Raw genomic sequence first — 24,097 nt, 5'->3', positions numbered from 1 at the left:
GATGTTACTTTTGCAGAATTGGATACATTTAAATCCTTATTGGGACACCTGAGTGGCTCAACAGTTGAGCATCTGCCTTTGGCAGGGGTCATGATTCAGGGGTCCTGGGATTGAGTCCTGCATCAGGCTCCCTGCTAGGAGCCTGCTTCTTTCTCCCTCTGCTTCTCTCTCTGTGTCTCTCATGAATAAATAAATAAAATCTTTTTAAAAATAAATAAAATAAATCCTTATTTTATATTCTCTGTAATGACTCATGCCATGACCAAATCAAAATCACAATGAGATACCAGCTCACACTGGTCAGGATGGCTAAAATTAACAACTCAGGAAACAACAGATGTTGGTGAGGATACAGAAAAAGGGGAACCCTCTTACACTGTTGGTGGGAATCCAAACAGGTTCAGCTCCTTTGGAAAACAGTATGGGGGGTCCTCAAAAAGTTAAAAATAGAGCTACCTTGTGATCCAGCAATTGCACTACTAGATATTTATACAAAGGATACAAACATGGTGATTCGAAGGGGTACATGCACCCCAATGTTTATTGCAGCAATGTCCACAATAGTTAAACTATGGAAAGAGCCTAGACGCCCATCCACAGGTGAATGGATAAAGAAGGTAGAGAGAGAGAGACTGTGTGTGTGTGTGTGTGTGTGTGTGTGTGTGTGTGTGTGGTGTATCTATAATGGAATATTACTCAGCCATCAAAAATAATGAAATCTTGCCATTTGTAACAATGTGGATAGAACTAGAAGGTGTTATGTTAAGCAAAAAAAGTCATAGGAAAACAAATACCACATGATTTCGCTCACACGTGGAATTTAAGAAACAAAACAGATGAACATAAGTGAATGGCAGGAAAAGTAAAATAAGATGAAAAGAGGGAGACAAACCAAAGGAGATGCTTAACTCTAGGAAACAAATTCAGGGTTGCTGAAGGGGACATGGGTGGGGAGGGGGTAACTGGGTGATGGACATTAAGAAGGGCACATGATGTAATAAGCAACTGATGAATCACTAAGTTCTACCTCTGAAACTCATGATACACTATATGTTAATTAAATTGATTTTAGATTTATTTAAAAAAAAAAAAGACTAAAACTAAAACAAAACATCTGCTACCAGAGGACATTTACCAATGTCTAGAGACATTTTTGATTGTCACAACTGCAAGAGGGTGGCCAATACTGGCATCTAGTAGAGGCCATGAAGTTACTAAACATTCTAAAATGTACAGGCAGCCTTCCCAGCAATGAATTATCCAGCCCAAAATGTCAGTAATGAGAGGTTGAGAAAATCCTGCTGTACCCTCTTCAAAATAATTGGTTGAGACATAAATGTATTTATACATTCACTCACAGTATCATCGATACCTACAAACATACAAACTGGATTAGAAATTTAAATGGAATTAACAGCTGTTCATATGCTCATTACTCCCAGATAGAACCAACTAGATCATATTTTCTTATTTTCAACAAGCAACCAGCATCTTAAAGACAATACAGAACAATACCACATTGCTTCCCTGGTACTCATCTGTGTCTGTTCCTGTCCCAGATAGATATGAGATTTAATCAATTTATTTTAGAACTGAGTGCTTCACAAAATATTAATAATAATAAGCACATTACACAGTCTCATATTGGGCCACATATAGCTCTTTGTTCATTTACATATTCATTCATTTATTAATTTGCTTATAGTGTTACAATCCAGACCTATAAACCTTCATAGCTTAAGAACAAAATCCTGGATATTACTAACCTCTGCTGTAGGTGGATTTACCATATAGGCATTAACTAGGTCTCTGACCTCAGAGTTATAGGGTTTAATCAAAATCATTGATTCAGACACCCCAGGATACTCATCATTGGTCCAAACATGGCACCCTTTCCTTTACTCATTAATACCTTTGTTTACTGGTTCCCTCATTAAGTTACTAATAGTAAGAAAGGCAATACACATGAATCACAAAACATAAAAATACGACCCTAGAATACTACTAAATTATATCTGTAGGTTTATTTTCCATAAAACTAAGAAACTACTTTTTTACGGCATTATACACACAGACTGTCAAACTACTTGTTTCACATCAACCCCATATTTATACTACTTTGTCCGTGTTTGCCCTTCTTTCATTTAGTTGCCCCATGTTTTAAAGATGGTACATAAGGTAGCCAGCCTCCAAGATGGCTCCCAATGATTCATGGCTTCTGGCATTCCAGCCTTGTGTAATCTCTCCCATTTGAAATAATGCCTGGCCTCTATGACCAATAGAATCCCGCGGAAGTGAAGGTGTAGGACTCCTGAGTCTAGGTTATAAATACATTGAGGCTTCCATCTTCCTCTCTCTTGGATTGGCTATTCTTTGCGAAGTCAGCTGTCATGTTGTGAGGATACTCAAGGAGTCATGAGGAGAGGTCTAGGAAGGGATTGTGGTCTCCCACCAACAACCAGCACCATGAAAGTGAGGCATGGAAGCAGATCCTCCAGCCCAGTCAAGCTTTTAAATGACTGCACTTTACCACCTGACATCTTGACTCCAACCACCCAAGAGAACCTAGGCCAAACTGCCCATCCATCCACTCCTGGATTCCTGCCCCATAGAAACTGTGACAGATAACAAATGTTTATTCTTGTTTGAAACCACTAAGTTATAGGGACACCTGGGTGGCTCAGGGGTTGAGCGTCTGCCTTTGGCTCAAGGCGTGATCCCGGGGTCCCAGGATCCAGTCTCGCATCAGATCCTGCATGGAGCCTGCTTTTCCCTCTGCCTATGTCTCTGCCTCTCTTTCTGTGTGTCTCTCATGAATAAATAAAGTCTTTTTTTATTTTTTTTTAACTACCACTAAGTTATAGGGAAATTTGTTGCACGGCAGTAGAAAACTAATATAATACAATGATGAACCAACCACCATCGTATCTCACAATGAGGATACTGATACTACCTTCCCATTTCATATTTGCCCCCTGACATATGAAGAGTTAATGGCTTAGATCTTTATCATTGAAAAAATGTTTAAATTAACCATGATGGCAAACTAGAACATTAAAAGCCCTAAAAATGCATAAAAGTCCTCCATGTTTTAATAAACCCTAATTGCACTAAATTAGATGAATTGTAAAATTTGGTTAATTTCCTATTATGGGTCTCTGCATGGCATCCTTGGATTTTATTTAGGTATTAAGTATTTATTCCTTTGACATAATGTCATAATGAACAAACCATCTAAACCAAGGACATGAATACTAACTATAATTTACTACAATCTCTAGGCTCCTTGCCCACAAAGGTAAAAACTAGAATCTTTATTACTATTGAAAAATTAAATCAGCTATAGCATTTTCATTCTGTAAGTTAAAAATACACTTTTTAAAAAGAACCAGACTTCTTTACAAAAAGACTCGATTTTTTTTAATGGACTGAAATCATGAGGTACTGGATGAATAAACCTTGATTCCAATCGCATTCTCATTATTGACTCAAGAATGACTCTATTTTTTATTGACTTATTTACTGTTTAATTTTTAATTTACATAGTGAACACTGTTAAATCCACCACCCACTAGTTGCTAAATGTAACTAGTACTACTAGCCATCTGTATACTCCCTAACCACACGGCTGACAGCCTCATTAATCTTTAAGATTCCATACTCCTGCATTGCTCAGAGTGTGCCATGAAGCACTGGCCTAAGATTTACTTTAATTTATATACATTTATTGATTCATTCATGTTTCTCTCTTATTTAATCACTCAAAGAATACTTCGATTATTTGTTCTTTTTTATTTTTAAAGAAAAAAAGTAAAACCCATCAGTACTCCAAAATTGAAATACTAGTTCATGCAATTGCTGATATCCACTTTGTCCAAAGTGGGATTAAGTCTAGATTTCTTCCTCTTCATCTAAAATGGCTTAATCATTATATTTACTTCATGACACCTGCTCCTCTGCCTGCTTTTAAATAACTGACCAATATATGAACACTTTGTTCATTAACTTTTAACAATACATTCAAAGTGAAGGCAAGCTAGGGCCCTGGACAAGGACATTGGCTAATACTAGTATCTGTCCATATGTTCATTGTCCACAGATATAACTTGGTAGATTCCTTTTTGTTTTTTCAAATAATAATGAACAGAATTTGTTTGATCATACCTACTATCAAATTCTCAATATTAGTCCATGCTGGGCTTTCTTTCAATCAGGCACCTATTTAAGCAATTGTTTTTAATGTAAAGGATTTATTTCTGAGAACAGGACCAACAACCAGCTACCTACCAGCAAATGTGAAACAACATGGACTTTCATAGAATAGGATACATATTCTTTATGGAAAAAAGTAAGATAAACTTGATCTACTTATGATGAAACTCAGAGTTTCAAGGGATAATATAATAATAATCCTTGTTTCATTGCAAACTCAAATAATTAGTCATCATTCACTTACTCATCTTTATTCTCGCACTGCATTACTTACGATACATTTCACAGACATTATGAACTAAAGCTCAGGAACCAGATCATTGACTCCTCCTAACTTTTTGCTGCAAATCTCTCTCTCACAGAAGAAATAACCAGATTTCTTGTTTCTAATGGACCTCCAAGTCACAGAGTTTAATTAAAATCTTTGATTCATTAATTAATCTATACTGAACATCATTTTCTCCCTTTATTTATGCACTGCTTATCCCTTTATTCATTGATTCACTAATAATAATATAATCCATTCTCATAAATCAAAAAGCCCAAGAACAACATCCTTGAATGTTGAGAGGACTGGCTCCTAGCCCATTTCCCGCAGTGCTAATAGACAAGGACCTTTTTTGCAATACATATGTATGCTCTTTGCAAATATAAATTAGTCAACATCCTTGCTTCATATCAATTTCATGGGTCCATGCTGGCCCTTTTATATTTAAAGATGATTCAAGAAATAGCCACAGGACCTTTAATATTTCTCCACATCCAGAATACCAACCATTTTGTCCATCTTCCTGTGCGCTCCTGCCTCAAGGAATTCATAGCTTAAATCTTTATCAATGGAGATGTACTTAAACATATTTCAATGCAAAAATAAAACACAATGTGAAGCAGCCCCAAAAATTAATGAAACACCTTGCATCTTTTTTGTTGAATTCCAGTAGTACTAAATCAGATTCATCATAAATCCCAATTCGGGTCTGTGCTAGTGTTACTTGGCTTTACTTATTAATATATCCATTCATTACTTTGAAAAATTCAAGCAACACCCATAAGCCAACCTCACAACCCAAGAATATAAGCTGCTACTTACATCAATTTCTTCTCTCCTTACCCACACGGTTTGTGAAAGGCAAGATCTTTAGCATTAGAGAATGATTAAATCATCTGTGGTGTTTTCACTTGGTGAAAATGCAGACTTTCAAAAGAGAGAAAGAGCCTGTAGTTAGAATTTTTAAAGTGGAGGTTAGTCTTGTAGTATCAGATCAATCATGAACAAGGGTCCTTTTAGAATGTCATCATTACCCATGAATCGCGCTCTCATTTATTGACTTACTTAATTTTTCTTCTTAAACAACACAGTGAACACCAACATAAGAAGAATGTTGGTGTTATCTACCATAAATATCTACCATAAATATCTGTCTATGTACTCCCTATCCATAAATTTAACAACTCAGTGGTTGCTTTTAATGGACCTCACTTGTAAAAAATTGGATAAATGTAAATCTTTGTTTTATGGCATATTCTCACCAATGAAGCACAAATTTTTCTGACTGATGTCAATTTATTCATTTATTTATTCATATATATAATTAGGCATAAAATAAATCAATTACCTACCCATTTTTCTAAAGAATTCCTCCATGCAAATTTCTAGGTTCACCTGAACCTAATATTACACTGTATGTTAACTAACTGGAATGTAAGTTAAAACTCGAAAAAAAAAATGTGTGCTTTACCCAAAGTGGAAGAAATTGGTATTTCTATTTCTTTATCTGGACAACATTTGGGTATAAAAGGAGCAATCATTACCTTTGGTTCATAACACATATTCCTCATTGGCCCTTGCTCAGCCTTCTTTTGAATAATTAACCTATGCAGAAATGCACTTCTTCATTCCCTTATGACAATATGCCAGTATCAATGAAAACCAAGGCACAGAACAGGAATACTAAATATCCAGTCTCCATGCTCATGGCCCAGAGACATAACTGATTACTAAATCCTCTTCTGATTTTTTTTTAAATTAAGCTAGTGAATACAGTTATATTAATTGTAACTCTGGTCATATGACACATCCTCATAGGTTCACGTCTGGCCCACTCTTAATAAGACAATATTTAAACAATTATGCTTTTTATGTAAGCCTTTATTTTTTGTCCTTCTTAACTAAAACCACCACACAAACAAACAAAACAGCAACATGAACTCTTAGGTGTATCTGTCCATACCTGTCCTTATGGTAGAGTTCAGAGCTTTAATTGAATCTTTGGAAACTGGTGTTACAAACATACACTAATTATAATCTTTTATTACATAACTTCATAGTTCGTCCACATGTGGTCTTCCTTATCTTTGCTCATTTACACATTTCCTTATTCATTCCTGAGTTCATTTCCCAAAGAGTCTACCTTATGTCCTTTTTGCAATAGTCCACAGATTTTCAGACTAGGACTAACACAAAATTCTTTGTTCCATTTCTATTTTTTTATCTTTTTAAGTTTTTATTTAAGTTCCACTATAGTTAACATACAGTGTAATGTTAGATTCAGGTGTACAATATAGTGATTCGGCACTTCCATACAATATCCAGTGCTCATCACAAGTGTACCCCTTCATCCCCATCAATTGTTTCCCCTATTCCTGCCCCTGACCTTCCTTCTGGTAACCCTCAGTTTGTTCACTATAATTAAGAGTTTGTTTCTCACTCTGTCTCTCTTTTTTTCCCTATCTCATTTTAGATTGTTAAATTCCAAATTGGAATGAAATCATATATTTATCTTTCTCCGATTGACTTATTTTGCTTAGCATAATATTCTTTAGCTCTATCCATGTCATTATAAATGACAAGATTTCATTCTTTTTGATTAATATATATATTTATTAATTCTTTAAGTAAATACCTAGTAGTGCAGTTGCTGGATTGTAGCTTAGTTCCATTTTTAACTTTTTGAGGAACCTCCATACTGTTTTCCATAGTGGCTTTACCAGTTTGCATTCCCACCAATAGCGTGAGAGGGTTTCGTTTCCCCACATCCCACAGGATTTTATTTTATTTATTTTTATTAATTTTTTAAGATTTTATTTATTTATTCATGGGAGACAGAGAGAGAGAGAGAGAGAGGCAGAGACACAGGCAGAGGGAGAAGCAGGCTCCACGTGGGGAGCCCGACGCAGGACTCAATCCTTGGGTCTCCAGGATCACGCCCTGGGCCCGAAGGCGGCGCTAAACTGCTGAGCTACCTGGGCTGCCCCCCACAGGATTTTAGATTCAGACTCAGCCTCCACTTGAGGACTCATCATTGTCTCCAGCTTTGCACTCTTTTTCTTCAGTCCTTTATCCTTTTGTTTATTGATTCATTCACTGCTCCAAAAATAATATAGTCAATACATATAAATCACAAAAGCTCAAAAATATTATCTTGAAAATTATTAAGATCTATGCATATGCTCATTTCCCACAGAACTAATGCATTAGATCTCTTTTTGCAATGGCCTTCGGAGTAGCACACATGTGCTTCCTGAATATTTTGAAGAGATGAATGTTAAAATCCACTGTCATGTAAATATCATGTATAAACATGTATGAAACACCTGCCTTTTGTTAGGAGTCATCAGTTGTGCATAATTGAATCAATCATAGTTATCTATGGTTCCTAATCTATCCCTGTCATAGGTAACGTACAGCATTCTTTAATGTTATACTTTCATGTAGCTCTTTATTAATTGATATTCTTCAGTGAACACCCTTGAGGAAGTTCCCCTAACCAAGCACATAAACTTTGACTATTACTTCAGTATTTATGCTCCTTAACCACAGATCCAAAATCTTCATCATTAGATTTCATTAAAGCAACTATTCTGTCTTAATTCTGAGAGAAAAATCAGGCTTTAAAAATAATGGGAAAAAAATAATGACAAAAAACAAATTTAGGTATGCTTAAAAGATATTAATTGTAGAGTTCTAGATTAAACATAAAACTTGCTTCTTTTCATTGGCTCAAGAATATCACTACTGTTTATTTACTTAATCATTTAATTTTAAATAATATAATGAACACCGTGAAATCTACCACTCAACCCACAAGGGATAACTACGATAATTATAAACATGCCCACGGACTTCACATAGGTAAAATCTACATTGTCCTTTTCAAAGGATCTCCCTTGTACTGACTGGATAAATTTATTTTTTTAAATAAATTAATTTTATTGGTGTTCAATTTACCAACATACAGAAAAACACCCAGTGCTCATCCCGTCAAGTGTCCCCCTCAGTGCCCATCACCCATTACCCCCCACCCTCCGCCCTCCTCCCCTTCCACCACCCCTAATTCGTTTCCCAGAGTTAGGAGTCTTTATGTTCTGTCTCCCTTCCTGATATTTCCCAACATTTCTTCTCCCTTCCCTTATATTCCTTTTCACTATTATTTATATTCCCCAAATGAATGAGAACATACACTGTTTGTCCTTCTCCGATTGACTTACTGCACTCAGCATAATACCCTCCAGTTCCATCCACGTCGAAGCAAATGGTGGGTATTTGTCATTTCTAATGGCTGAGGAATATTCCATTGTATACATAAACCACATCTTCTTTAGACTGGATAAATTTAAATCCTTGTTTCACAGCATATTTTAACAATGGTCTATGGTTGACTCTACATAATGTATTCATTCATTCATTCATTCAATTACTCATGGAATAATTTTAACTGTTGTTCATTATATAAAGAAAAGGCAGGAGCACCTGGGTGGCTCAGTCAGTCAAACATCTGACTCTTGATTTCAGTTCAAGTCATGATCTCAGGGTTCTGAGATGGAGCCCCAAGTCAGGCTCCTCGCTCAGCAGGGAGTTTGCTTGAGGATTTCTCTCTCCCTCTCCCTCTTCCCCTCCCCACACTCACTCTCATGAGCTCTCTCTCTAAAATAAATGAATAAATCGAAAGAAAGAAAGAAAGAAAGAAAGAAAGAAAGAAAGAAAGAAAGAAAGAAAAAAGAAAAAAAGAAAAGAAAAGAAGAAGAGAAAAGAAAAGGCAAAGGTGGTAGCTTCACTGTTTCACTTATGGTGAGCACAGCATAACATATAGAGTTGTCAAATCACTATGATGTACATCTGAAACTAATGTAACACTATGTGTTAACTATACTTTGACTTAAAAAACAAGAAAAAAAAAGAAAAAGTGAAATGGTAAAATAGGCAGCACCTCAGAAAGGAAATAACTACTACATGTATCTGTGTACATTATACAAAGCAGGAAAAGCCTAGCTTTTTTTAAATATGCATTGAGTAGTGTAAAACAGGATAATCATCATCCTTATTCCATAATAAGGGCCCTCACTGGTGTATGATTTTCACCTTTTAAATAAAATATGAATCCATTCATACGCTTACAATAACATATAATGTGTCATTATTATAATTATAACTCACTGGAAAAAACTTTGAATAATATTAACATGTGATCATATGCTCACAGTAAACCATCTTGTTACAGGATCTATTCTCATCACTGGTCTGTAACCTCCTTTTTCAATTAGAGCCTTATTATTTACTTATGCAAACATTTTTCCCTTTTCTTAATAGAATAAACCATCAGCAACCCACCATCAATTCATAATCACAACATTCAATCTTGGGCATACCTTTCTATCTGCTCCCTGCTGAACACAGTAAAACTTTGACCTACTTATTTTTCTAGACCTCACTACTTCAGAAAGGTCTCAAAACATACTCTCATAATTGAACGAGGTGTGGCTTTCCTTGTCATCATTCACCCCTTCATTTCTCTCTTTAATCAGGCCTTATTTCATTTGTGAATAAAAACATCCCACACCCAAGGAACACAAAGCCTAGGAAAAGGATCCTGAATATTCCCTTCTTCCTTCACAAGTACATTCACCACAGAGGAACTCTTCCTCTTCTTGGAATGACCTCAGACCTACAGAGCTTCATCAAAATCTTTAATTCAGACACCCCAGGGTACTCATCACTGATCCAAACTTGGCAATTTTTTTAAAGATTTTATTTATTTATGAGACAAGGAGAGAGCACGAGCAGAGGGAGGGGCAGAGGGAGAGGGAGAAGCAGACTCCCCACTGAGCCGGAGTGGGGGGGGGGGTCCTCCATCCCACGACCCTGAGATCATGACCTGAGCCAAAAGCTAATGTTTAACTGACTGAGCCACCCAGGCACCCCTAAACATGGCTTTTTTTGGTCTTCATTCCTATCTTTCTGCATCATTTTTACATGCACAAATTTTAACAATACAGTCAATAGCCACGAATCACAAATGCCAAGAATGAGATGTATGATTCTTACTAACGTTAGCCTATCCTCACTTGTCCCACAAAGCTAATACATTTGATGTCTTTATTCAGTGCACCTCTGGTTGCACATGGGGATTGACAGTGAGCTTCATATCAACATCACATTGATACAGGTTTTTGTTTGTCTCCTTACAAGTCCACATTGCAAAGATGGTAAAATGAACAACTGTCAACCCTCCTCTTCCCTAAAATAATGTAATTTTCTCCCATCGTCCTATGTTCTCCTCCCTCAGCAAGTAAATGACCTTGATCTTTATCAACGAAGGGATATATACTTCTAAATATACTCTGGTGCCAAGCTAAAATGACATATTATTAGGTGGCCTTGAAAATGACTAATCTAAAAAAAAGAAAAAAAGAAAATGACTAATCTATGAACCTTGATTCATAACATATTTATACTCTTGGTCATTGCTTGATGTTCTTTGATTTTATATATATGTATATCTATCTATTTATCAAGCCAGTTTTTTAAAAAAAATTTCTTGGAAATTCATGAACAATCTCCTCAGAGAACAGGAACTTTGATAGCTATTTATATTGGTCTCTGTGCTCTTTGCCCACAGAGGCAACAAGTAAGATCTTTACCATTAGAGAATTATTAAGCTGGCTTTGGTGTGTTCTTGCTTTAAGTGAAAAAGCCAATTCTAAACAGTCTCTATTAAATGTGTCTAAGTGGACGTGAGTTTTACATTGCCTGATTAATAATAAAGCTGGATTGTATCACATTCCCAGTGTTGGCACAAAAACCGTACTCCTTTTTATCAGTTCATTTTATTTTTAATTTTTGGCAATGTAGTAAACATCATGGAATCTGAGGCTTGACTCAAGATAAAGGCTTGTAACCATTATATTCCCTACTCTTGATAGCCTAGTAATTATTTTCCTGAACTTTACTCGTGAAGAATTGTATGGATTTAGAACCTGGCATCATGGCACATTCTCAACAGTCTTAGTTTTATCACTTATTTATCTAATTACCAATGGAATAATGTGCTCATATATTTCTTTCTCTAAAAGCATACATAATATATGAAAATTCATGTTTCACAGCATTATACACATATAATGTAAATAGATAATATGGTAAAATTATGTATATGCATATATAATACTAAACTTTCCAACTGAAACCCAGAACTGAAATACCATCATCACATAAAACTGTTTCTATGTCCTTAACCCAAGTAGGAAGAAACTAGATCTCATCTTTTTTATATGGCCATCAGTAGGGTAGATTAAGATTGCTTGTTAATGCTCCATATTGTCCATAATTTTACCTCTTTCAAGTAATCATTTGGAATGATCATATTGGGGCACCTGGGTGGACCAGTTGGTTAAGTGTCCAACTCTTTATTTCAGCTCAGGTCATGATCTCAGGGTCATGAGATGGAGCCCTGCATCGGGTTCCACACTGGGTGTGAAGCCTGCTTAAGATGCTCTCTCTCCCTCTCCCTCCACCCTCTCCTTCTCTAAAAAAATAAAATAAAATAAACTGATCATATTCACTCACTCAATAACTTATAATAATATATAATTACTTGAGATTCTATAGACCCTATACTTGAACACCTAGACATACTATCAACTGCCCACACACTCACTGCCCACAGAAATAACTGTCTCTTTTCAGTTTGTGCTCTCAAATAAAATTCAGGGAACACAATTAGATTAATCATGACTGGTGTCACATAGCACCTCCTCAACACTGACTCGTTCTTGCTTCTTTTCAATTAGAGTTATGTAATCATTGGTTTATATAAACATTTTTTTCCTTCTTCTTAACAAAACTAACAACCAGCAAATTCCCAGCAATGAGACTGTGGACATGCACATGTTGATACATCTGTGTGTGCTCCTATGTGTCTGGACTTCCTATGTGCTCTCAAGGGGACAACAGCTTTAACCTATATATAGGTAATATATATTCAATATATATTATATTGAAATTCAATGTTAAACAAATATGTTACTAATAATACTTGTTTCATGACAAGTTCTCGTAAGTGATTACATGTGATCTTCTTTGTCTTCATTCACTTACACATTCATTTATTCATGCATTCACTGATTCACTTACACAATACAATCTATACACAAAATCACTAAGACCCAAGAACCAGATCACCAATGGGCTTGAACTCTATTCCCTTAGAGAAAACGACTAGGTCTCTTTTATTGTTTTTTCAATTTCAGTTCCTGTATAGTTAACATACAGTGTTATTATATGGACCTCAGAGTTAAGGGTTTAATCAAAATTCTTGATTCATATACCCCAGAACTACTCATCATTGATCCAAGCTCAACATTCTTTTACTTCGTTTATTTATGTATACATTGTGTATTGGTTGTTTATGCATTACTTATTGATTACTTCATTCATGACTTCACTGATATAAAAAAAGTACTTCCTATGAATCACAAAAATCTAGGAACAAGATCTCTGACTATTGCAGGGAGCTGTTTATAGGCTTATTTCCCACAGAGCTAGTAAATGAGATCTCTTTTTAATTGGACCTCAGTGTTGCACGTATGGATTAATCAATAAACTTGCTTCATACCCATCCCATGTGTTTCACTGCACTCTGCTTGCTCATCTTTCATTTAATTTCTTCATATTTTAAAAATAGTACACTGACCCTGCCTTCGACTTTCTCCACAACTAGAAGGCTGGCAATACTTTCTATCTTCCCAGGTGCTCCTTCCTCAAAGATTTAACTATCTAGATAGCTATCAACAGAGAATGTTCTTAGGATGTGGTGCAGAAATAAAATGGAATATTAAGCATCCCTGAAAATGGATGAAAACCCTCAAATTTTGTTCCCAATGGATCTCAATTAGACTAAAATGAACTAATCTTAATCCGCGGTTCATTACACACTCCCAGCTGTGGTTTGTGTACAGCGTGTTTGGTTTCACTTATGTTTACAGTGGCCATTCTTCCTTTGAAAACAATCCCATGGACCACATGAATTACTTTCAAATCAAGAACACAAACTCTGTCACTTACATGAGTCACTTTGGTCCTTATCTATAGAAGGGACAGTCAATATCTTCCTCTTGAGATAATGAAGAAATCAGACTGGGTACATTGAAACTGTGGAGTAAGAAGCAGATTTTAGAAAACTGAAGAAGCAGTATAGATTTAAATTTTTTTAAAGACACTTTAATCCTACTGTACTAGATTTATCATAAATCTCGTTTTTAATTACATTCCCATTCTTAGCCCACAAATGGCCACCTTTTGCCTTACTGAATTCTTTAATTATCAATATATGTACTAGAAGGATAACTGCTAAATCTATATCCTAGTAGAAGAATTAAGAACAATGCCTATTCCAAATTCTGTCTATTAAACCCTAGCCACACAGGTCCAAGCCTGGATTGTCTTTTGTATGGGTCTTCCTTGATTAGAATTTGGTAAATTTACATCTTCAATTCTTGACATAGTCTCATCAATGATCCATGCTTGACTGTATTTTATAATTTATTTATTTATTTGTTTTGGGTTTATTTGCTTATGAAATAATTTGTTTGAATTTTCTCTTCTTTTCAAAAAAAAAAAAAAGCAAAATACTATTACAAGTAATTGCCTCTACACCCTTTACCCAAAGTGGGCAGAGCACCAAACCAACCCCCTTTACTTATATGGACATCTGAATGACAGCGAAAGATTAATAATGAACTTCTTCTAATGACATATTTATCCTCATAATATGTTTGCCCTCTTTTAAATAATCTCTTCCTTCTTTCATTCATAATAATATCAATATTTGTGAAACTACATACCTAGACATACCTAAATAATACTAATATCTTCCGATAAACTCAAATACCCAGAGAAAAACAGTTAGATGTGTTTTTTAAAAATGATACTGATTTAGAATAACTAACCTAATCACAACTCCTCTCATGTAATACATTAACATTGGGCCATGCTTGGTCTTCTTTAATTAAGTAGTTCTGTAATCAATATTTATTATGTTTCCTTTTTCTCCCTTTTCTTAATAAAATTAACAACCACGAATCCAGAAGTAATACCCATGGTCACAGACATCTGCCTACATGTTTCTGATAAAACACAGTAAAAGCCTTGCACTCTTCACTTACTGGAACTCAGCTCCTCAGAAGTATTTTAATAATAATGTATTTCTCATTAAACACACTCATAATTGGCAAATTGCCCTCATTGCCCTCACTGTATTTGTGGATATATTTCTTTCTTTACTCACACTGATTCACTAGTACATGTGAATAAAAGTACCTAAAATGTACCAAAGCCACAAGCAAGGCATTTGTATTCCTAACTTCTGCCACAATTCATGTTCCACCAAGACAAGAAATTAGGTTTGTTTTTCATGATAGACCTCAGAGTTATAGGGTTTAATCAAAATCCTTGGTTCAGACACCCCAGGGTACTCATCATTGGTCCAAGCTTGGGACTTTTTAATTTATTCATTTATACATTTGTTCATTCATTGACTAAAAATTATTCGATCATATTCATGAATCACAATAAAGCAAGAATAAGATATAAGAATATCACTAACTTCCGTCTTTTGTTTAATTTCTCCTAGAACTAATACACTACAGTGACTCACAGTTGTGTATACAGATCCATCATTCTTCATGCAAACTCATACTTATCATAACCATGTGTAGCATTCTTTCTTTAATTTGGTCAAATTTTAAACATATAATGAAGAAAATCCAGGAACCAACGGTTCACCAACAATCTTTACTTGTGTTCTCTATCATCATGTTAGACATTCAAATCTTTTTCAGTGGTGGAATGTGTAAATCAAGAATGATAGAATATAAAATGAAATATTAAACAAAGGTAAAATGAATGAAGCATCCTCTTTCACTTTTTAAAAAGGACCTTGTTTGTTCAAAGATTAAGCTAAAATTTTGTTTCATATTCATTTACCAGTGCTCATTCCTGAGCCTCTTTATGTATTTATCTTTTTTTATTTATTATTTAATTTGATAGTCATGGATTAACTAGTGATTTAACTATCTTATAGATATGGAAAATTAACAAGAGTCTACCAGCAGCCTAACGTGAAATAATATAACACGAATCTATCTATGAACCTGAAACAACTAGGTTGGAGCCTAGACTTTGTTTTTTTTACATGGGTATTAACAACAAAGACTGAATTTATCCTAACTCTTGCTTTATGAGTTATGCCCATCACTGGTCTATGATTTGCTTTCTTTTCATTAATTGATTGTGATGTAAATGTATTCATCCATTCCCTTAGAATCCCTAGCTTGGAATCTGAAGAAACTGACCAAAAACTCTCAATAAAACTAGTACCTGTCAACTTGTTCATTACCTCCAGAGGTAACCAACTTTGCTATTTTTTAATGCACTCAATAAATAAACTAGGTTAATTATAATTCTTATATAATCTCAACATTGGTATTCTTCAATTTTCTTATTTATTTCTACTTTATTTCTCATCTTCCCCTTTTTAGAAATGGATATCAGTGCTTTATTTTTTTAATGAACTTCAGTGTTTCAAAAACATATCGATAATAATTCTTGGTCCATGATATACACTCATCATTAGTCCATACTTGGCCTCTTTTCTTTTCATTCATTTATACATTTGGTTAATGATTTGCTCATTGATTTGCTTAGGCAATAATAACCTAATCAATACCTGTGAGCCTCAAAAGTCTATGAGTAAGACTGCAATCTTTCTAATCCCAGATGACAAGCTCATTTCCCATAAAAGTGAGACCTGATATTTTTTGCAGTAGATTTCAGTGGTGCCCATCTGGATTAACCAACACCTTTGCTCACAATGTTATCTCTCACTCTATGCTTACCATGCTTGATTCTCTTCTAGTTAGTTAGTTAATCAGCTACTTGTTCACATAGGTCATTTTCTTTAAAAACAAAAACTAGCAACACATCAACAACCCAATACAACACCACTGATTACCACACATATCTGTTCATATGCTCATTAACCATAGAGATTAACCACTTTACATCATTTTTATGGATTTTGGTGCTTCACAAAAAATATTTAAAATATTTCTCAATTCAATATACACATTAATATTTAATGTGTGCTTTTTCCTATTTTTCTCTTTCGCTACTCATTTTTCATCGATCCATTAATTGACTAATAATAAAACAATCAGGACAGCCCAGGTGGCTCAGCAGTTTAGCGCCGCCTTCAACCCAGGGCGTGATCCTGGAGACCCAGGATCGATTCCCGCATCAGGCTTCCTGCATGGAGCCTGCTTCTCCCTCTGCCTGTGTCTCTGCCTCTCTCTGTCTCTGTGTCTCTCATGAATAAATAAGATATTTAAAAATAATAATAATAATAATAAAACAATCAATATCCATGGGTCATAAAAACATAAAGGAAAAGATCCCTGAATATTTTCACCACTGGTGCATAGTAGTGCTGGCCAGTAGACATAGTGCAAGCCATCCATAAACTTTTCAGTTTTCTAGAATCTACATTTTAGAAAATTAAAAAGAAACAGGTAAAACCAATTGTAATTGTATATTTTATATAATCCAAATTGGTTTAACCTAAAATACTATCATTTCAACATGTCATCTATATAAATATATTTCAATGAAATATTCTATTTTTTGGAGTGGGTCTTCTAAATTTGGTGTGTATTCTCAAAATAGATCACATCTTAATTCACACTAGCCACATTCTAGTGCTCAGTCACCAGCTGTGGCTAGTGGTCACTCTATTGGGCAGCATATGTGCACAAGCTAATTTCCCACAGAAATAATAGACTATCTATCTCTCTATAATGATCAAAAACAGACTAAGTCTATCAAACTCTTGATACATATCAATCCCACACTCATTACCAGCCTGTTCATAGCCCTCTTTTTTTTAATTTGTTTGTTTTTCAAATATAAAACCATGAACTATTATGAATTCCCCATCATCCAGAATAGAATACTGATAGTGTCTGTCCATCTCTCCATGGGCCACCCTCTTGACTAGTTAACAGCATAGAGCTTTTGTACCAATGAGAAAATGTTTAAATCAGCAGTGAACAATAAAATGCCAATAACACAAGTAAAGGTTTGGTATATTTTTAGAACTAAGTTGTATTGAATTGGGTTCATTGTAAGCTTTGGTTCATACCACACTCATCATTGGTTTACGCACGGCCTCCTGTGATATTACCAATATATGAGGCTATTTGTTTCTTTTAAGTAATACAGTTAACATACATGAGCAAACCACCCCAACCAAGAACAAGAACTTTGTCACTTACATTAGCCTCCATTCTCCTTACCCACAGAAGCAAGTTGCTTATCTGTTACAGATGGCTATTCAGCTCTAGTGCATTCTTTCTGTAGAAAAAAAATCAGGTATAAGAAAAATGAAAGCTATTAAGATTTAAAATTCTTTTAAATGAATGTTAGTTGTGAAATACCAGAGTAACTATAATCCTTGGCTTCGGGGAAGTGTGCAAGTGGTTCCAACACAGTATGTTCACCATGTGAGAACAGATAATCTATCTCTAGAAGTTTCTGCATAAGGAAGAGTCTCATTCAAACCAGAAGTGAATCATAATGGCCTAGACTTTGAACTAAAGCACTGGCTTTATGGACTTTTGTTCCAAAGAAAGAATAACTGTACTTTATGTATGACATGAAGTCCACATACTCTCACCAGTTGGGAGAAATGTGGTAGGTTATGTCATTTTTCAGCAAATGTTCCTTTTCCCTTCCTTAAACTCCATGGGAGAAATACCTTCCCTACACCATTGATGCTGCGCTTGGTCATAAGACTTGCATTGCCCAGTGCAACATAAGTGGATGTGGCTTAAAGCCTCTCCCAGAGGAGGCTTTCAGTGTGCTTGGGTGGTTTTGCTTGGCCCCTGGAGCTTCAAGCTTTCACTATAAGAAGAGGATGTCCCAGACACTACAACTCCTATATCTAGGGACCTTGAATAACAAGGCAAGTGAGGCAGATGTGAACCCAACCCACAGCCTGGAGTGTAACTGCCGCAAGAGACCCACAGACTTATATATGAGAAATAAATATTGTTGTCATTATTCTTCTATAAGCCACTGAAATTGTGGATTACTTGTTATGTAGCACTGTCACAGCAATGACTAACTCATATATTTCTTTCCTTTTATTTTTAGGAATTTTTTCATTTACTGATTTTCTATAATATAGTCAATGAAATCACCATGAAGTCACCATCAAATGCACCAAGAAAACTAATTTGTATCTATATATACATTACATATATAATTGTATGTATTTATTACATATAATTAACACTATTTGTTATATTTTATCATATATGATCACATATGTATACATGAATGTCATATGTGGATATAAATTATAATTAGAACAATAGATAAATAATCTTTGAAATCCTTATCCATAAATAAAGACCTTTATATGATGAACTTGTATCACCTTATATAAATATTTGGTTCATGATACACTTTCATCATCAGTCCATACTTACTCTTTATGCATATTGACAATTAGTTACATCTGTCTCTACGCTCCTCAGTGACAAATGGAGAAGAGACCTTTTATTAATGGACCACAGTTGTGGTGACTTGTATGAATCACAAAAACTTTGGTCCATGCCACATTATCATCTTTGTACCATGCATGGACTATTATTTTTATTCATTTTTAAATTAAATAATATAATAATGTAATGAATATTGACAAAACCACTATTCAGCCATCTAACTATCACTTGGACAATAGATTTTTAATCCTTTCCTACCAAGATGCAAAGATCTTCATTCAATGTTAGAGAAATGTTCACATAAACTGTGGAACACACACACCAGGTAATATAAACAGTTTATAAAAATAAACGAATAAGCCTATGTCTTTTTTCCATAACTTAAGACTTTTATGCCTGTGAATCTCAGTTGCACAGAACTGGATTAATTAAAATTTTTGTTTCATGAGGCACTCTCATCTCTGGCCCCATAACTAATCCTCTTTTATTAATTTATGTATTATTAATTTATGTGTTTATTCTTTTTAATATTCAAGAAATTCCCATTACCCAACTCCTCAACACAGCTAATAGAGTAGCCATGAGTCACCTATGACTATTTAAATTAATAAAAATTTAAGATTCAGTTCCTCATACACACTAACTACATTTCACAGGCTCAAAGTCAAATGTAGCTAGTGGCTACCATATTGGACAGAACAAATTATATAAAACACATCTGTCACTGCAGAAAATTCTATTGGGCAATGCTAATAAATACTCTTTATCTTTAAGGAATAGTCTAGAACTTTTTCTCATGAAATTAAACCGCATTAATCATTGTTCTTGATCATTGGTCTATGCTGATTCTCTCTCGTTTGATTTGGTCATTTCTAAAGAAGTTTTAATGAAAACCCATAAATTCAATCTCTTACTCCACAGGTAGAACACTGACATTATCTTTTATCGACCTTGGTGCTCCTTGCTCAGAGTTAGCATCTTAGATCTTTATCCATGGAGAATTGTTTAAATAAACTATGTGTGTGTGTGTTTATATATACATATACAGTGAAACAAAAAGTAGTTGGTAAAAGGAATGAAACAGACTAGATTATTTTGATAGAGGTCAAAAGCACAGAACTGAATTAACTGCAATCCCTGGGTCCTTCTTATCCCCAGTCTGTGTTTTGGCCTTTCATGTATTTTATGTATGTATGTAATTATTTATTTGTTTTTAGCATTAAAATCAACATCCAACACACCATCATGCAAAAACAAGAATAGTGACTACTCCTTAACCAAATGTTTTTTTAAAAGGATCTTAGATGTACACAATTAGAATAATCTTAGTCCTGGGATCATGAGATATTATCATCATAGGCCCAAGTTTGCCATCTCTTATTTTATTCCTCAATTTGTACATTCATTCATTTATTTAGTTATGAACACTCTTGAATAACTTCCCTGCCAACGATTTAAGAACATCAATAATTACTTACATTTTCTTTACGTACCTTATCCATCCAAATAAGTTTCAACATCCTCACAAATATTGCATGATTAAATGCAGTATGGTGTGTCCATTTTGTGCAAGAGAAAGCAACTATTTAAAAACTGAACACCCTGGATCGTTTTCAATGGCTTTCACTTGTGTAGAATTAAAATAGCGAGCCTTCGCTTATAAAATATTACCCTCATTGGTCTACACCTGGCCCTTTTTCATTTTATTTATCCTTTTCAAAACATCATAAAAAATTACCTGTGAATCTTACCCAATAAATAGAAAACTACCAATATCCATGTCTCTGTGAGCATCACTTTTGCCAAGTTAACATCCAAATTTATCAATGCAGAAGTGTCTATAAGCCATAGTGTATAGATTAATATAAATGCTATAAATAAATTTTATAAATAAAATTGCATATATTTTTTGTTTTAATGTCCTTCAAATTTGCAGGATTGGGTAATCATAAATCACAAATCTTGTCTTCATTAGTCCATGCTTAACCTTTTTTTATTTATGTACACATTCATTTATTTTTCATAAATCAATAAACACACATGACCTCACCACTCAACCTAAGAATAAGAAAAAGTAGCAATTATATTTATGTAGAGATATGCATGTTATACACATATATATACATGTATACAATTAACATACATGAATATAATTGTTTCTTTTTATTTTCTCATCTCCTACACGGAGAGCAATCTAGTTATATTATTTTTTTTAAGATTTATTTATTTATTTATGATAGACATAGAGAGAGAGAGAGAGAGAGGCAGAGACACAGGAGGAGGGAGAAGCAGGCTCCATGCTGGGAGCCCGATCTGGGACTCAATCCTGGGACTCCAGGATCGCGCCCTGGGCCAAAGGCAGGCGCTAAACCACTGAACCACCCAGGGATCCCTATATTATTTTTTAACTTGGTGACAGTTATGCCAAATGAGAGTCATCACCTTGGTTCATGGCACAGTCTCCTCATTGGTCTTTGCTTGACCATCTTTGATCTTATTTGTGCCTGTTCATGCTTAATAATGCATACACACACACCCATCAGCCAACCACCCAACCTTAGAACAGTAACACCAACCATCACTCACGTTGGTTGGTCCATGGCTCATTTCCCACAGAGGTCACAGCCAAGATCTTCATCAACAGAGTGTCATTAGACCCACTCTGGGGCCTCCATTCTGTGGAACACAAGGCAGGTATTAAAAAGGATGAAACAACCCAGGTATTTTTTAACAGCCGTTGGATGAACAGCACAAGACTAATCACAATTTCATTCATGACACGATTTCACCATTGGCCTAAGCATAGCTCTCATTGTACATATTTTTTCACTTAATGATCTTATAATAAACGTGGGTGACCTAATCAAAAACAAGAGTAAGAGTAACAGCCATTACAAGCATCTGTCTCTATGCTTCTTACCCACAAAGGAACCAGCCCAGATCTTCTTCCTAATGGACTCAGATATGCAGAGTTGAGGTAATAACAATCTTTGATTCCAGGTATAATTGCATCATTGTTTCCTAACATCTCCCTTTTACTGTTTTTACTTAATTTTTTAAAGGTAATAAACACATCAGGTCAGCACTAACACAGAACAAAAGTATCAATCAGCACTTATATTAGTATTTATATACCAATGCTTCTTTTCCACAGAGGTAAGAGCTTTATTTTCTTTAATGGTCTTAAACGGTCCACAATTGTACATAAATGCATTAATCTTAATCCATAATTCATAAAATATTGTCTCTGGTGGTTCATGATCAGCCCTCTTTCATTCTTTCATTTATTTTATTTACTCATCTAATTCATATTTAACTACACAGCAAATACACTCGAATCCACCATTCAGCCCAAGACCAATGACTGTTTTATATAACTGTTGATATGCTTTCACCCACCATCCTAACACCCTTGAATTCTTTGGGCTTTGTTTCTGTTTCATTTTGTTTTTTAATAACTACAGTTGGATACAACACATTACTCATAACCCTTGTTTAAAAACACAACCTCATCACCGGTCCATGCTTAGACCTCTTTAATTTTATTTATGCATTTATTCATTTTTAACTATTCAGTAAAACCCATTAAGCCCCACCTACACTCCTCTACAGCTCCTTTCCCCACAAAGATCTTTCATCTCCTGCGAAAAACCCCGGTGTGCCCATTCTATGGAACACAAAGCCCCATTAAAAGGAAGAAAATAGCCTAGACCTTTTTTTGTTTGTTAATGTCAGGTTAGCAGACCTGAATTAATCATAATCTTTTGTCCAGAACGCATTCTCCCAATTGCTGTACTCAAGGCCTTTATTACATTATTTCTTTATCCTTTATTATTTTTAATAATAAAATTAATAACCACAAACCACTCTGATCTCTTTTTAGCCCTCGGTTGTGGAGAATTAACCACGATCCTTGGTCCAGGGTTGCTTCTGGCCATTGCCCCAGGGTTGCCCCTCTCTTATTTTACTGATTCTTAGAAACTATACAATAACCGTGCGTGACACCCGCCTACCTCCATTTCCCCGGCTCTCAGCCCTTTGCTGCCCTCTGATTTAAATGGTCACTCCCCAATCTCCACAGTACCCTCCCCTGCCCCTATTATATATATATATATATAAGTTTGATCACATATATGTATTCTCTTTTTTTTTTACATATATGTATTCTTTACAAATATTTTCCATGGGCCCCTGGCCTTACAAATATTTTCCATGGGCCCCTGGCTTGCAGGACCTCTGCAGGGCTCTGTCAAAGGAGAGAATGAATCCATGGCTGAGTGAAGAGAACACCCACCAGGGGATAGTAGAAGGACTCAAACCAAGATCTTTGAACTCCGTGTGCCATCTTTACTTCGCATGACTCCGTGCTCACAGTCAGAAGACACTGTCAGCAATGGCCAGCGCACAACTGCTCACACCACACTGCCTGCCTCTGAATCCAGCCTCAAGCCCTGAGAGCTGGACAACATCAGAAAAGTGAACTAACCTCTCTGTGCCTGGTTCCCCCCTCTGTAAGATAGTTGTAGCACTATGCCCTAAGCAGAATTATTCATTATTTTCCCACCAAAGGCAATCAGGTAAGCTCCCCCACCCCCACCCTGTCTCTGAGCCCCTCACCCAAATCTTTCTTCCCTCTGTAGCAGCGCCGGAGCTGTGGTGCTAGACAGACAGACAGACCAGGTTCCACCCCAGCAGGCACTCATGAGCTGTGTAACTGCAGAGACGTGACCTGGCCTCTCTGTCTTGTGCCCCGACTTGTGCGATTTGTAGACTGAGGACAGCAGCACCCTCGTGGGTCCAGCGTGAGGGCGCAGTGAACTACCGACAGTTCCTCAAGCAGCTCCCACCCTGAACCCCGCCACCCCCCACCGCGACCCCGACCCCCACCCACCCCCCACTGGCCACACAGCCCCCAATCTGATTAGAGAAACGAATTATCTCGACGCTCAGGCCAAGCCGAGGGTTTCGGGAAGGATGGGCCTCGGGCAGGAAATTGTTGGGATCTGTTCTTTTTTGGACACGGCATCAAAGCTTAAACAAGTGCCCT

The 24,097-nt window shown here is 35.6% G+C and overlaps 4 non-coding genes across 4 annotated transcripts; all 4 read right to left on the bottom strand.

The window, feature by feature from the left end:
- Positions 1 to 1,808: 1,808 nt before the first annotated feature.
- On the bottom strand, positions 1,809 to 1,880 carry LOC112930346 (small nucleolar RNA SNORD113/SNORD114 family). Its single transcript, XR_003237111.1, has one exon. It is a non-coding gene; the product is annotated as a small nucleolar RNA SNORD113/SNORD114 family (small nucleolar RNA).
- Positions 1,881 to 10,141: 8,261 nt separating this feature from the next.
- LOC112930357 (small nucleolar RNA SNORD113/SNORD114 family) lies at positions 10,142 to 10,213 on the bottom strand. The gene has a single exon (XR_003237121.1). It is a non-coding gene; the product is annotated as a small nucleolar RNA SNORD113/SNORD114 family (small nucleolar RNA).
- Positions 10,214 to 12,769: 2,556 nt separating this feature from the next.
- On the bottom strand, positions 12,770 to 12,841 carry LOC112930412 (small nucleolar RNA SNORD113/SNORD114 family). The gene has a single exon (XR_003237167.1). It is a non-coding gene; the product is annotated as a small nucleolar RNA SNORD113/SNORD114 family (small nucleolar RNA).
- A 2,062-nt stretch (positions 12,842 to 14,903) lies between these two features.
- On the bottom strand, positions 14,904 to 14,975 carry LOC112930347 (small nucleolar RNA SNORD113/SNORD114 family). Its single transcript, XR_003237112.1, has one exon. It is a non-coding gene; the product is annotated as a small nucleolar RNA SNORD113/SNORD114 family (small nucleolar RNA).
- Between the last annotated feature and the right edge of the window lie 9,122 nt (positions 14,976 to 24,097).

Source organism: Vulpes vulpes, chromosome 6 (genome assembly GCF_048418805.1).
Source record: "Vulpes vulpes isolate BD-2025 chromosome 6, VulVul3, whole genome shotgun sequence".
In the NCBI taxonomy this organism is placed as follows: Eukaryota; Metazoa; Chordata; class Mammalia; order Carnivora; family Canidae; genus Vulpes; species Vulpes vulpes.
Note: the sequence above shows the minus strand (reverse complement) of the source record. Positions and strands in the feature narration are given on the sequence as shown.